Below are 11,838 nucleotides of genomic sequence, written 5' to 3'. Positions count from 1 at the left end.
CGTCCGGGTTTGACCAGGGTATGCCGTCATTGTAAATAAGAATTTGTTCTTAACTGACTTGCCTAGTTAAATTTAAAAAATGTTCTGCCATTACTGCTGCTGCTAGTACTACGTACTACTACTACTAGCTCTGGTAGCTCAGAGTACTAAGTTAGAACATTAGAAGGTTTTAGAGTCAACTTCATTCATTTTTGATGATCATTAACCAGTTTAATGTAACTATATACAATCTACATAATCCCCAAAAGTAATTATTTATCAGGAGAGGGCCATAACCAATAACTAATAATGCTGCATACACAAAGAAAGATTAAAATCCCACCTTTCTGGTAAAAATAGATTTCACCTTCGTTATAACTGTAAAATGCATATTTGTGTGTTCAGTATTACAGAAAAAGGTCTCGCTTGATCAAAATGTCTGCCCCTTATTGCTGTGAACGTCCCACAGAGCTCTAGCGTGGCTTCCTCAACTTGTTAGAAACTTGCCTTTCATCTCATATTAATCTTGTCCGTCTACTTTATGACAAACAGAAAGTATTTATTTCTTAAAATCTATGAATTATTTTAGATGAATGTCTATAAATGGATCTCTGAATGTGCTACTGTGATGAAACCACTCTCCCATTTTACATTTACATTTAAGTCATTTAGCAGACGCTCTTATCCAGAGCGACTTACAAATTGGTGCATTCACCTTATGACATCCAGTGGAACAGTAGTGCATCTAAATCTTTTAAGGGGGGGGTGAGAAGGATTACTTTATCCTATCCTAGGTATTCCTTAAAGAGGTGGGGTTTCAGGTGTCTCCGGAAGGTGGTGATTGACTCCGCTGTCCTGGCGTCGTGAGGGAGTTTGTTCCACCATTGGGGGGCCAGAGCAGCGAACAGTTTTGACTGGGCTGAGCGGGAACTGTACTCCCCTTCCGCGCTACAATGTAACGATTGCAGATATGTACTTTGTCAGTGGCTGTAGGGTTCAGCCAGGAGTTGATGGACAGTCGGAAGAGCGAAGGAAATTGTAGGATGGACATCCCAGCTGACATCCCAGATTTCACATCCTACACAGGCTCAGAAAATAAATCAAATCAAATCAATTTTTATTTGTCACATACACGTTTAGCAGATATTATTGTGGGTGCAGCGAAATGCTTGTGTTCCTAGCTCCAACAGTGAAGTAATATCTAACAATACACAACAATACACACAACCTAAAAGTCAAATAATGGAAGTAAGGAATATATAAATATGAGGATGAGCAATGTCAGAGTGTCATAGATTAAAATACAGTAGAATAGAATACAGTATATACATATGAGATGAGTAAAGCAAAAATGTGTAAACATGATTAAAGTTAGTAGTGTTCCATTATTCAAGTTGCCAGTGATTTCAAGTCTATGTACATGGGGCAGGAGCCTCTAAGGTGCAGGGTTTAGTAACCAGGTGGAAACCGTCTGTTGGCCTTGAGATAGAAGCTGTTTTTCAGTATACTTTGTATCCGTGGAAACCAGGACTATCACTCAATGCAAGCCATTTCAATCTCCAGTGTCCACAGATCAATTTATATGCTAAAATGTTGGTCAGAAACCGGTACCAGAACCACGCAGGTCCCCCAAATGGGACTTTACATCTAAGAGGTTTTCAACTCAGCATCTTGAATCAAATCACGCTCACCTGAGCAAAGGCCTATGGTCATTTAATTAAATATAATAGATAAGTGTGTGTCGTGAGAGACTACAGATAATTAAATTAAATTTGTTATTGACATTGTGGAGACTGGAGGTTTTTGTCTGCTTGAACTAGAGTCTTTTCTTCCCTGCTCTGCCACTGAGGACTTTTTGATTTGATTTGCTCATGGTTCAGCTCTCCCTGCTTCTAACATAGAATTGGCACTCGGGCAGATTGAGACACAGTACTTCTGAGAACCCAGTCAATTAAACACTCCTGTCTGAAGTGTGTCTGTTAGAAATGGTTGAGCCTGGTTGTTGGGAAGTAGGGACTAGACAAGAGCATGTCTAGGATCTGAACCGTGACCTTCCACAGGAAAAAACAACATCTTGACCAAGAGGGAATTTACTCTTGGGCCAAGGGTGACACTGATTTTTAAGTGACAGGCTACCTCACCCCGAGACCATGAGCCTGACTCATGTCTGCTAAGTCTACGGGGATGTTGTTAGTGTGTTGTTGTAAACATTCTGACCATCCTGTCGTCTCTCTCTCTCTCTCTCTCTCTCTCAGCATGATGGTCCTTAGTGTCCAAACTCTCCCGTTTGGAAACATGAACCTTTATATAACCATGTTTGTGACCGTAACCTGCCATAGCATCTCTTCCAGTAAGATTGGTCTGCGGTTTACAGGGAATTCATGAATGATAAACTTATGATTCAGAACCTAAAATGTGAAAGTGATAATTGGAAAATGCTGCTGCTGCAGGTCCAAGACCATGTGTACTGCAGCTAGATACCTTCCTGGAAGCCTAAGAATAGGAGGGCACACATTGGCTGGTAGTCTGTTCACAGGCATGGCACAGGATTAGAGGAGTTACATCTGCCAAGAAGGAAAATAACAATAATAAATGGCATTAACAGTAATAGTCACTTTCATCGAGGTTTATCGGAAATTGGCTCATGATTTTCTTTTGCCACAATTCTCAAATAAAATGAACAGCTGTTAGTGGGACCTTTTACTGTTATTGGGGATGTTTGGTTATGACTGATTTAGATTTGAAGAACATTAAGTACAGTGCCGTTACTGTATGTTGTCCTACTGTCGGAACTTTTATCTTCTCTGCATTAAATGAATGTATATTAACTTATGAAACATTTTCAGCATCATTTTATTATTTTAATGTACAATATCATTTTTATTGAGAAAGGGACTACTATGGGATAGCCTGAACACTGCTGCAGTACTGTACATATCCTGGAACCAAGTTAATGCAATTATGCTGTTATCCTTCTTGTAAATAAGTAACAAGACAATAATAAAAAAAACGTATTATATAAATAAAACAGTATCCCCAGGCCTCAGGGCAGGGGGTGTTGTTTGCAGTCATTGCCTGGCCCCCCTGGTACTGGAGAGGTGAGCTGAGTTTAACAGGGCTCTGGGCCAGCAACAGATGTCTCTACAGATGACACTGTTGTTACTGTGACCACTCTCCCAATAGGACAGAGGAGTGTTAGGGCTCACCACCAACCACCCACCCTGTACTCCCGTACACAACCCCCCTATCTATCCAACACTCTCTCATATGAGCCAGGGTAGGGTGGGGTAGGGTGGGGAGAGGGCAGTAGCAGCCAAGGTGCCAGGTTGCTAAGCTGGCACGTTTGCCATTCTGACCAACTGTAGGGGGGTTGTGTGTGTGTGTGTGAGCTGGCTTTCAGTCACCATTAAATCCCCCCCCCCATCCCCTCCTGGCATGCCAGTGTCAGTGCAGATGATTGGTGTGTATTCCTGTCCCTCTCTCCCAGAATAACTGTACGTTTTGCCCAGCGACCTGCGAGGAAGCAGGGATATGTTCAAAAACAGAACTAGACACATGTTGTATTACACACCTTTTAGGCCGTAAACAAAAACTTCCCAAACATCTCCTGCTCTGGGACATATCTTCCTTCACTCTCAGCTGGCTGTCCTGAATATCAATACTACTCAACATCTACCTTACTCTCCAGACTCGTCAAGCCTGTCTATTTGTCCACTGGCCGGACTGTGTGAAGACCCTGGCTCTGTGAAGACAGTGGCTCTGTGAAGATCCTGACTAAGCAGTTGGTGAGTAGCAAACCGAGGCCTCAGAATGTGCTATGTCATACGATTGTTTTTATTTTATTTGACATGGTTCTTTCTGAGACAAAATAGCACCTGCTTTAGTAACTAAGCTAGTACCTGCTGATTGGTTGATCCAGGGACAATATATACTGGACAAAAATATAAATGCAATATGCAACAATTTCAACAATTTTACTGAATTATAGTTCATTTAAGCAAATCAGTCAATTGAAAGAAATTCATTGGATCCTAATCTATGGATTTGACATAACTGGGCAGGGGCACAGCCAGGGGTGGGCCTGGAAGCCAGGCCCAGCCAATCAGAATGAGTTTTCCCCCACAAAAAGGTCTTTATTACAGACAGAAATACTCCTCAGTTTCATCAGCTGTCTGGGTGGCTGGTCTCAGATGATCCCTCAGGTGAAGAAGTCGTATGTGGAGGTCCTGGGTTGTCATGGTTACACGTGGTCTGCAGTTTGAATGACTTCTGGTAGAGAAATTAACAATAAATTCTCTGGCAACAGGTCTGGTGGACATTCCTTCAGTCAGCATGCCAATTGCACACTCCCTCAAAACTTGAGACATATGTGGCATTGTTTTCTGTGACAAAACTGCACATTTTAGACTTGTGAATATTTCATTAGAACAGTAGAAACAGGGAGGGAAAACCTCTCCACTGATACAGAAACAGAACAGCCGGGGTAAAGGTTGACAGTAAACAGGGGATAGAACACAGATTCATTAGGATGGCGGAACCATGAGACGGGCCAAATCAACCTGATACCTTGAAAGTGGTGGATAGGAAAAGAGAGAATACAGAGAGGAGAGAGAGAAGAAGTGGAGGAGAGGAAGAGAGAATACGGAGAGGAGAGAGAGAAGAAGTGGAGGAGAGGAAGAGAGAGAATACAGAGAGGAGAGAGAGAAGAAGTGGAGGAGAGGAAGAGAGAATACGGAGAGGAGAGAGAGAAGAAGTGGAGGAGAGGAAGAGAGAGAATACAGAGAGGAGAGAGAGAAGAAGTGGAGGAGAGGAAGAGAGAATACGGAGAGGAGAGAGAGAAGAAGTGGTGGATAGGAAAAGAGAGAATACGGAGAGAGAGAGAGAAGAAGTGGAGGAGAGGAAGAGAGAATACGAGAGGAGAGAGAGAAGAAGTGGAGGAGAGGAAGAGAGAGAATACGGAGAGGAGAGAGAGAAGAAGTGGAGGAGAGGAAGAGAGAGAATACAGAGAGGAGAGAGAGAAGAAGTGGAGGAGAGGAAGAGAGAATACGGAGAGGAGAGAGAGAAGAAGTGGAGGAGAGGAAGAGAGAATACGGAGAGGAGAGAGAGAAGAAGTGGAGGAGAGGAAGAGAGAATACGGAGATGAGAGAGAGAAGTGGAGGAGAGGAAGAGAGAATACGGAGAGGAGAGAGAGAAGAAGTGGAGGAGAGGAAGAGAGAATACGGAGAGGAGAGAGAGAAGAAGTGAAGAGGAAGAGAGAAAGAGAGAATGGAGGAGAGGAAGACGAGAGAGAGAGAGAGAAGAAGTGGAGGAGAGGAAGAGAGAATAGGAGAGGAGAGAGAGAGAGAGAAGAAGTGGAGGAGAGGAAGAGAGAATACAGAGAGGAGAGAGAGAAGAAGTGGAGGAGAGGAAGAGAGAGAATACAGAGAGAGAGAGAGAAGAAGTGGAGGAGAGGAAGAGAGAATACGGAGAGGAGAGAGAGAAGAAGTGGAGGAGAGGAAAGAGAGAATACGGAGAGGAGAGAGAGAAGAAGTGGAGGAGAGGAAGAGAGAATACGGAGAGAGAGAGAGAAGAAGTGGAGAGAGGAAGAGAGAATACGGAGAGAGAGAGAGAGAAGAAGTGGAGGAGAGGAAGAGAGAATACAGAGAGGAGAGAGAAGAAGTGGAGGAGAGGAAAGAGAGAATACGGAGAGGGAGAGAGAGAAGAAGTGGAGGAGAGGAAGAGAGAATACGGAGAGGAGAGAGAGAAGAAGTGGAGGAGAGGAAGAGAGAATATGGAGAGGAGAGAGAGAAGAAGTGGAGGAGAGGAAGAGAGAATACGGAGAGAGAGAGAGAAGTGGAGGAGAGGAAGAGAGAATACAGAGAGAGAGAGAGAAGAAGTGGAGGAGAGGAAGAGAGAATATGGAGAGGAGAGAGAGAAGAAGTGGAGGAGAGGAAGAGAGAATACGGAGAGAGAGAGAGAGAAGAAGTGGAGGAGAGGAAGAGAGAGAATACAGAGAGGGAGAGAGAGAAGAAGTGGAGGAGAGGAAGAGAGAATACAGAGAGGAGAGAGAGAAGAAGTGGAGGAGAGGAAGAGAGAATACAGAGAGAGAGAGAGAAGAAGTGGAGGAGAGGAAGAGAGAATACGGAGAGGGAGAGAGAGAAGAAGTGGAGGAGAGGAAGAGAGAGAGAATACAGAGAGAGAGAGAGAGAAGAAGTGGAGGAGAGGAAGAGAGAGAATACAGAGAGGAGAGAGAGAAGAAGTGGAGGAGAGGAAGAGAGAGAATACAGAGAGGAGAGAGAGAAGAAGTGGAGGAGAGGAAGAGAGAATACGGAGAGGAGAGAGAGAAGAAGTGGTGGATAGGAAAAGAGAGAATACGGAGAGGAGAGAGAGAAGAAGTGGAGGAGAGGAAGAGAGAATACGGAGAGGAGAGAGAGAAGAAGTGGAGGAGAGGAAGAGAGAATACAGAGAGGAGAGAGAGAAGAAGTGGAGGAGAGGAAGAGAGAGAATACAGAGAGGAGAGAGAGAAGAAGTGGAGGAGAGGAAAGAGAGAAGAAGAGAGGAGAGAGAGAAGAAGTGGAGGAGAGGAAAGAGAGAATACGGAGAGGAGAGAGAGAAGAAGTGGAGGAGAGGAAGAGAGAATACGGAGAGGAGAGAGAGAAGAAGTGGAGGAGAGGAAGAGAGAATACGGAGAGGAGAGAGAGAAGAAGTGGTGGATAGGAAAAGAGAGAATACGGAGAGGAGAGAGAAGAAGTGGAGGAGAGGAAGAGAGAATACGGAGAGGAGAGAGAGAAGAAGTGGAGGAGAGGAAGAGAGAATACGGAGAGGAGAGAGAGAAGAAGTGGAGGAGAGGAAGAGAGAGAATACAGAGAGGAGAGAGAGAAGAAGTGGAGGAGAGGAAGAGAGAGAATACAGAGAGGAGAGAGAGAAGAAGTGGAGGAGAGGAAGAGAGAATACGGAGAGGAGAGAGAGAAGAAGTGGAGGAGAGGAAAGAGAGAAGAGGAGAGAGAGAGAGAGAAGAAGTGGAGGAGAGGAAGAGAGAATACGGAGAGGGAGAGAGAAGAAGTGGAGGAGAGGAAGAGAGAATACGGAGAGGAGAGAGAGAAGAAGTGGAGGAGAGGAAGAGAGAGAATACGGAGAGGAGAGAGAGAAGAAGTGGAGGAGAGGAAGAGAGAATACGGAGAGGAGAGAGAGAAGAAGTGGAGGAGAGGAAGAGAGAATACAGAGAGGAGAGAGAGAAGAAGTGGAGGAGAGGAAGAGAGAATACGGAGAGGAGAGAGAGAAGAAGTGGAGGAGAGGAAGAGAGAATACGGAGAGGAGAGAGAGAAGAAGTGGAGGAGAGGAAGAGAGAGAATACAGAGCGGAGAGAGAGAAGAAGTGGAGGAGAGGAAGAGAGAATACGGAGAGGAGAGAGAGAAGAAGTGGAGGAGAGGAAGAGAGAATACGGAGAGGAGAGAGAGAAGAAGTGGAGGAGAGGAAGAGAGAATACAGAGAGGAGAGAGAGAAGAAGTGGAGGAGAGGAAAGAGAGAATACAGAGAGAGAGAGAGAGAAGAAGTGGAGGAGAGGAAGAGAGAATAGGGAGAGGAGAGAGAGAAGAAGTGGAGGAGAGGAAGAGAGAATACGGAGAGGAGAGAGAAGAAGTGGAGGAGAGGAAGAGAGAATACGGAGAGGAGAGAGAGAAGAAGTGGAGGAGAGGAAGAGAGAATACGGAGGAGAGAGAGAAGAAGTGGAGGAGAGGAAGAGAGAATACGGAGAGGAGAGAGAGAAGAAGTGGAGGAGAGGAAGAGAGAGAATACAGAGAGAGAGAGAGAAGAAGTGGAGGAGAGGAAGAGAGAGAATACAGAGAGGAGAGAGAAGAAGTGGAGGAAAGGAAGAGAGAGAGAATACGGGAGAGGAGAGAGAGAAGAAGTGGAGGAGAGGAAGAGAGAGAATACAGAGAGAAAGAGAGAGAGAAGAAGTGGAGGAGAGGAAGAGAGAATACGGAGAGGAGAGAGAAGAGGAAGAAGAATGGAGGAGAGGAAGAGAGAATACAGAGAGGAGAGAGAGAAGAAGTGGAGGAGAGGAAGAGAGAATGAGAGAGAGAGAGAAGAAGTGGAGAGAGGAAGAGAGAAGGAGAGAGAGAGAGAAGAAGTGGAGGAGAGGAAGAGAGAATACGGAGAGGAGAGAGAGAAGAAGTGGAGGAGAGGAAGAGAGAATACGGAGAGGAGAGAGAGAAGAAGTGGAGGAGAGGAAGAGAGAATACGGAGAGGAGAGAGAGAAGAAGTGGAGGAGAGGAAGAGAGAGAATACAGAGAGAGAGAGAGAAGAAGTGGAGGAGAGGAAGAGAGAATACAGAGAGAGAGAGAGAGAAGAAGTGGAGGAGAGGAAGAGAGAATACAGAGAGAGAGAGAGAAGAAGTGGAGGAGAGGAAGAAGAATGAGAGGAGAGAGAGAAGAAGTGGAGGAAGAGAGAGAATACGGAGAGGAGAGAGAGAAGAAGTGGAGGAGAGGAAGAGAGAATACGGAGAGGGAGAGAGAGAAGAAGTGGAGGAGAGGAAAGAGAGAATACGGAGAGAGGAGAGAGAAGAAGTGGAGGAGAGGAAGAGAGAATACGGAGAGGAGAGAGAGAAGAAGTGGAGGAGAGGAAGAGAGAATACAGAGAGAGAGAGAGAAGAAGTGGAGGAGAGGAAGAGAGAATACGGAGAGGAGAGAGAGAAGAAGTGGAGGAGAGGAAGAGAGAATAGTGGAGAGGAGAGAGAGAAGAAGTGGAGGAGAGGAAGAGAGAATAAGGAGAGAGAGAGAGAAAGGAGAGGAGGAGAGGAACTGGAAGAGAGAAGAGAAGAAGAGGGAGAGAGAATACAGAGAGGAGAGAGAGAAGAAGTGGAGGAGAGGAAGAGAGAATACGGAGAGAGAGAGAGAGAAGAAGTGGAGAGAGAGAGAGGAGAGAGAAGAAGTGGAGGGAGGAAGAGAGAATACGGAGAGGAGAGAGAAGAAGTACGGGAGAGAGAGAGAAGAGAGAATACAGAGAGGAGAGAGAGAAGAAGTGGAGGAGAGGAAGAGAGAAAGAGAGGAAGAAGAGAGAGGAGAATACAGAGAGGAGAGAGAGAAGTGGAGAAGGAAGAGAGAGGAGAGAGAGAAGAAGTGGAGGAGAGGAAGAGAGAATACAGAGAGGAGAGAGAGAAGTGGAAGTGGAGGAGAGGAAGAGAGAGAATAGTGGAGAGAGGAAGAGAGAGAGAAGAGAGAGTGAGAGGAAGAGAGAATACGGAGAGGAGAGAGAGAAGAAGTGGAGGAGAGGAAGAGAGAGAATACAGGAGAGAGAGAGAGAGAGAGAGAAGTGGAGGAGAGGAAGAGAGAGAATACAGAGAGAGAGAGAGAGAAGAAGTGGAGGAGAGGAAGAGAGAATACGGAGAGGAGAGAGAGAAGAAGTGGAGGAGAGGAAGAGAGAGAATAGAGGAGAGGAGAGAGAGAAGAAGTGGAGGAGAGGAAGAGAGATATACAGAGAGAGAGAGAGAAGAAGTGGAGGAGAGGAAGAGAGAGAATACAGAGAAGAGAGAAGAAGTGGAGGAGAGGAAGAGAGAATACGGAGAGGAGAGAGAGAGAAGGAGGAGAGGAAGAGAGAATACAGAGAGGAGAGAGAGAAGAAGTGGAGGAGAGGAAGAGAGAGAATACAGAGAGGAGAGAGAGAAGAAGTGGAGGAGAGGAAGAGAGAATACGGAGAGGAGAGAGAGAAGAAGTGGAGGAGAGGAAAGAGAGAATACAGAGAGAGAAGAAAGAGAGAGAGAGAGAGAGAGAGAGAGAGAGGAGAGGAAGAGAGAAGGAGAGAGAGGGAGAGAGAGAATAAGAGAGGAGAGAGAGGAGAGGAAGAGAGAGAGAATAGAGAGGAGAGAGAGAAGAAGTGGAGGGAGAAGAGAGAATACAGAGAGGAGAGAGAGAAGAAGTGGAGGAGAGGAAGAGAGAATACAGAGAGGAGAGAGAGAAGAAGTGGAGGAGAGAGAAGAGAGAGAATAGGAGAGAGAGAGAGAAGAAGTGGAGGAGAGGAAGAGAGAATACAGAGAGAGAAGAAGAGAGAGGAAGAGAGTGGAGGAGAGGAGAGAGAGAATAAGAGAGGAGAGAGAGAAGAAGTGGAGGAGAGGAGAGAGAGAATACGGAGAGGAGAGAGAGAAGAAGGAGAGGGAGAGAATACGGAGAGGAGAGAGAGAAGAAGTGGAGGAGAGAGAGAGAGAATACAGAGAGAGAGAGAGAAGAAGTGGAGGAGAGGAAGAGAGAATACAGAGAGGAGAGAGAGAAGAAGTGGAGGAGAGGAAGAGAGAGAATAGAGAGAGAAGAAGTGGAGGAGAGGAAGAGAGAATACGGAGAGGAGAGAGAGAAGAGTGGAGGGGAGAAGAGAGAGGAGAGGAAGAGAGAGAGAATACAGAGAGAGAGAAGAAAGTGGAGGAGAGGAAGAGAGAGAATACAGAGAGGAGAGAGAGAAGAAGTGGAGGAGAGGGAAGAGAGAGAATACGGAGAGAGAGAGAAGAAGTGGAGGAGAGGAAAGAGAGAATACGGAGAGGAGAGAGAGAAGAAGTGGAGGAGAGGAAGAGAGAGAGAGAGAGAAGAAGTGGAGGAGAGGAATAATGGAGAGGAAAGAGAGAGAGAGAAGTGGGGGAGAGAGAGAGAGAAGAAGTGGAGGAGAGGAAGAGAGAATACGGAGAGGAGAGAGAGAAGAAGTGGAGGAGAGGAAGAGAGAGAATACAGAGAGGAGAGAGAGAAGAAGTGGAGGAGAGGAAGAGAGAGAATACAGAGAGGAGAGAGAGAAGAAGTGGAGGAGAGGAAGAGAGAATACGGAGAGGAGAGAGAAGAAGTGGAGGAGAGGAAGAGAGAATACGGAGAGGAGAGAGAGAAGAAGTGGAGGAGAGGAAGAGAGAATACGGAGAGAGAGAGAGAGAAGTGGGAGGAGAGGGAAGAGAGAATACGGAGAGGAGAGAGAGAAGTGGAGGAGAGGAGAAAGAGAGAGAATACAGAGAGAGAGAGAGAAGAAGTGGAGGAGAGGAAGAGAGAGAATACAGAGAGGAGAGAGAGAAGAAGTGGAGGAGAGGAAGAGAGAATACGGAGAGGAGAGAGAGAAGAAGTGGAGGAGAGGAAGAGAGAGAATAGGAGAGAGGAGAGAAGGAGAGAGAGAAGAGAGAGAAGTGGAGGAGAGGAAGAGAGAGAATACAGAGAGAGGAGAGAGAGAGAAGAAGTGGAGGAGAGGAAGAGAGAATACAGAGAGGAGAGAGAGAAGAAGTGGAGGAGAGGAAGAGAGAATACAGAGAGGAGAGAGAGAAGAAGTGGAGGAGAGGAAGAGAGAATACGGAGAGGAGAGAGAGAAGAAGTGGAGGAGAGGAAGAGAGAGAATACATGAGAGAGGAGAGAGAGAAGAAGTGGAGGAGAGGAAGAGAGAATACGGAGAGGAGAGAGAAGAAGTGGAGGAGAGGAAGAGAGAGAGAGAGAGAGAGAAGAAGTGGAGGAGAGGAAGAGAGAATACGGAGAGAGAGAGAGAAGAAGTGGAGGAGAGGAAGAGAGAATACTGGAGGAGAGGAGAGAGAGAAGAAGTGGAGGAGAGGAAGAGAGAATACAGAGAGGAGAGAGAGAAGAAGTGGAGGAGAGGAAGAGAGAATACGGAGAGGAGAGAGAGAAGAAGTGGAGGAGAGGAAGAGAGAATACGGAGAGGGAGAGAGAGAAGAAGTGGAGGAGAGGAAGAGAGAGAATACAGAGAGAGGAGAGAGAAGAAGTGGAGAGAGGGAGAGAGAATACGGAGAGGAGAGAGAGAAGTGGAGGAGAGGAAGAGAGAGAATACAGAGAGGAGAGAGAGAAGAAGGAGGAGAGGAAGAGAGAATACGGAGAGAGAGAGAGAGAAGAAGTGGAGGAGAGGAAGAGAATACGGAGA

The sequence above is a fragment of the Oncorhynchus nerka genome, linkage group LG24 (genome assembly GCF_034236695.1).
Source record: "Oncorhynchus nerka isolate Pitt River linkage group LG24, Oner_Uvic_2.0, whole genome shotgun sequence".
Classification (NCBI taxonomy): domain Eukaryota; kingdom Metazoa; phylum Chordata; class Actinopteri; order Salmoniformes; family Salmonidae; genus Oncorhynchus; species Oncorhynchus nerka.
The sequence above is the reverse complement of the archived record's forward strand: the minus strand, read 5'-3'. Positions refer to the sequence as shown.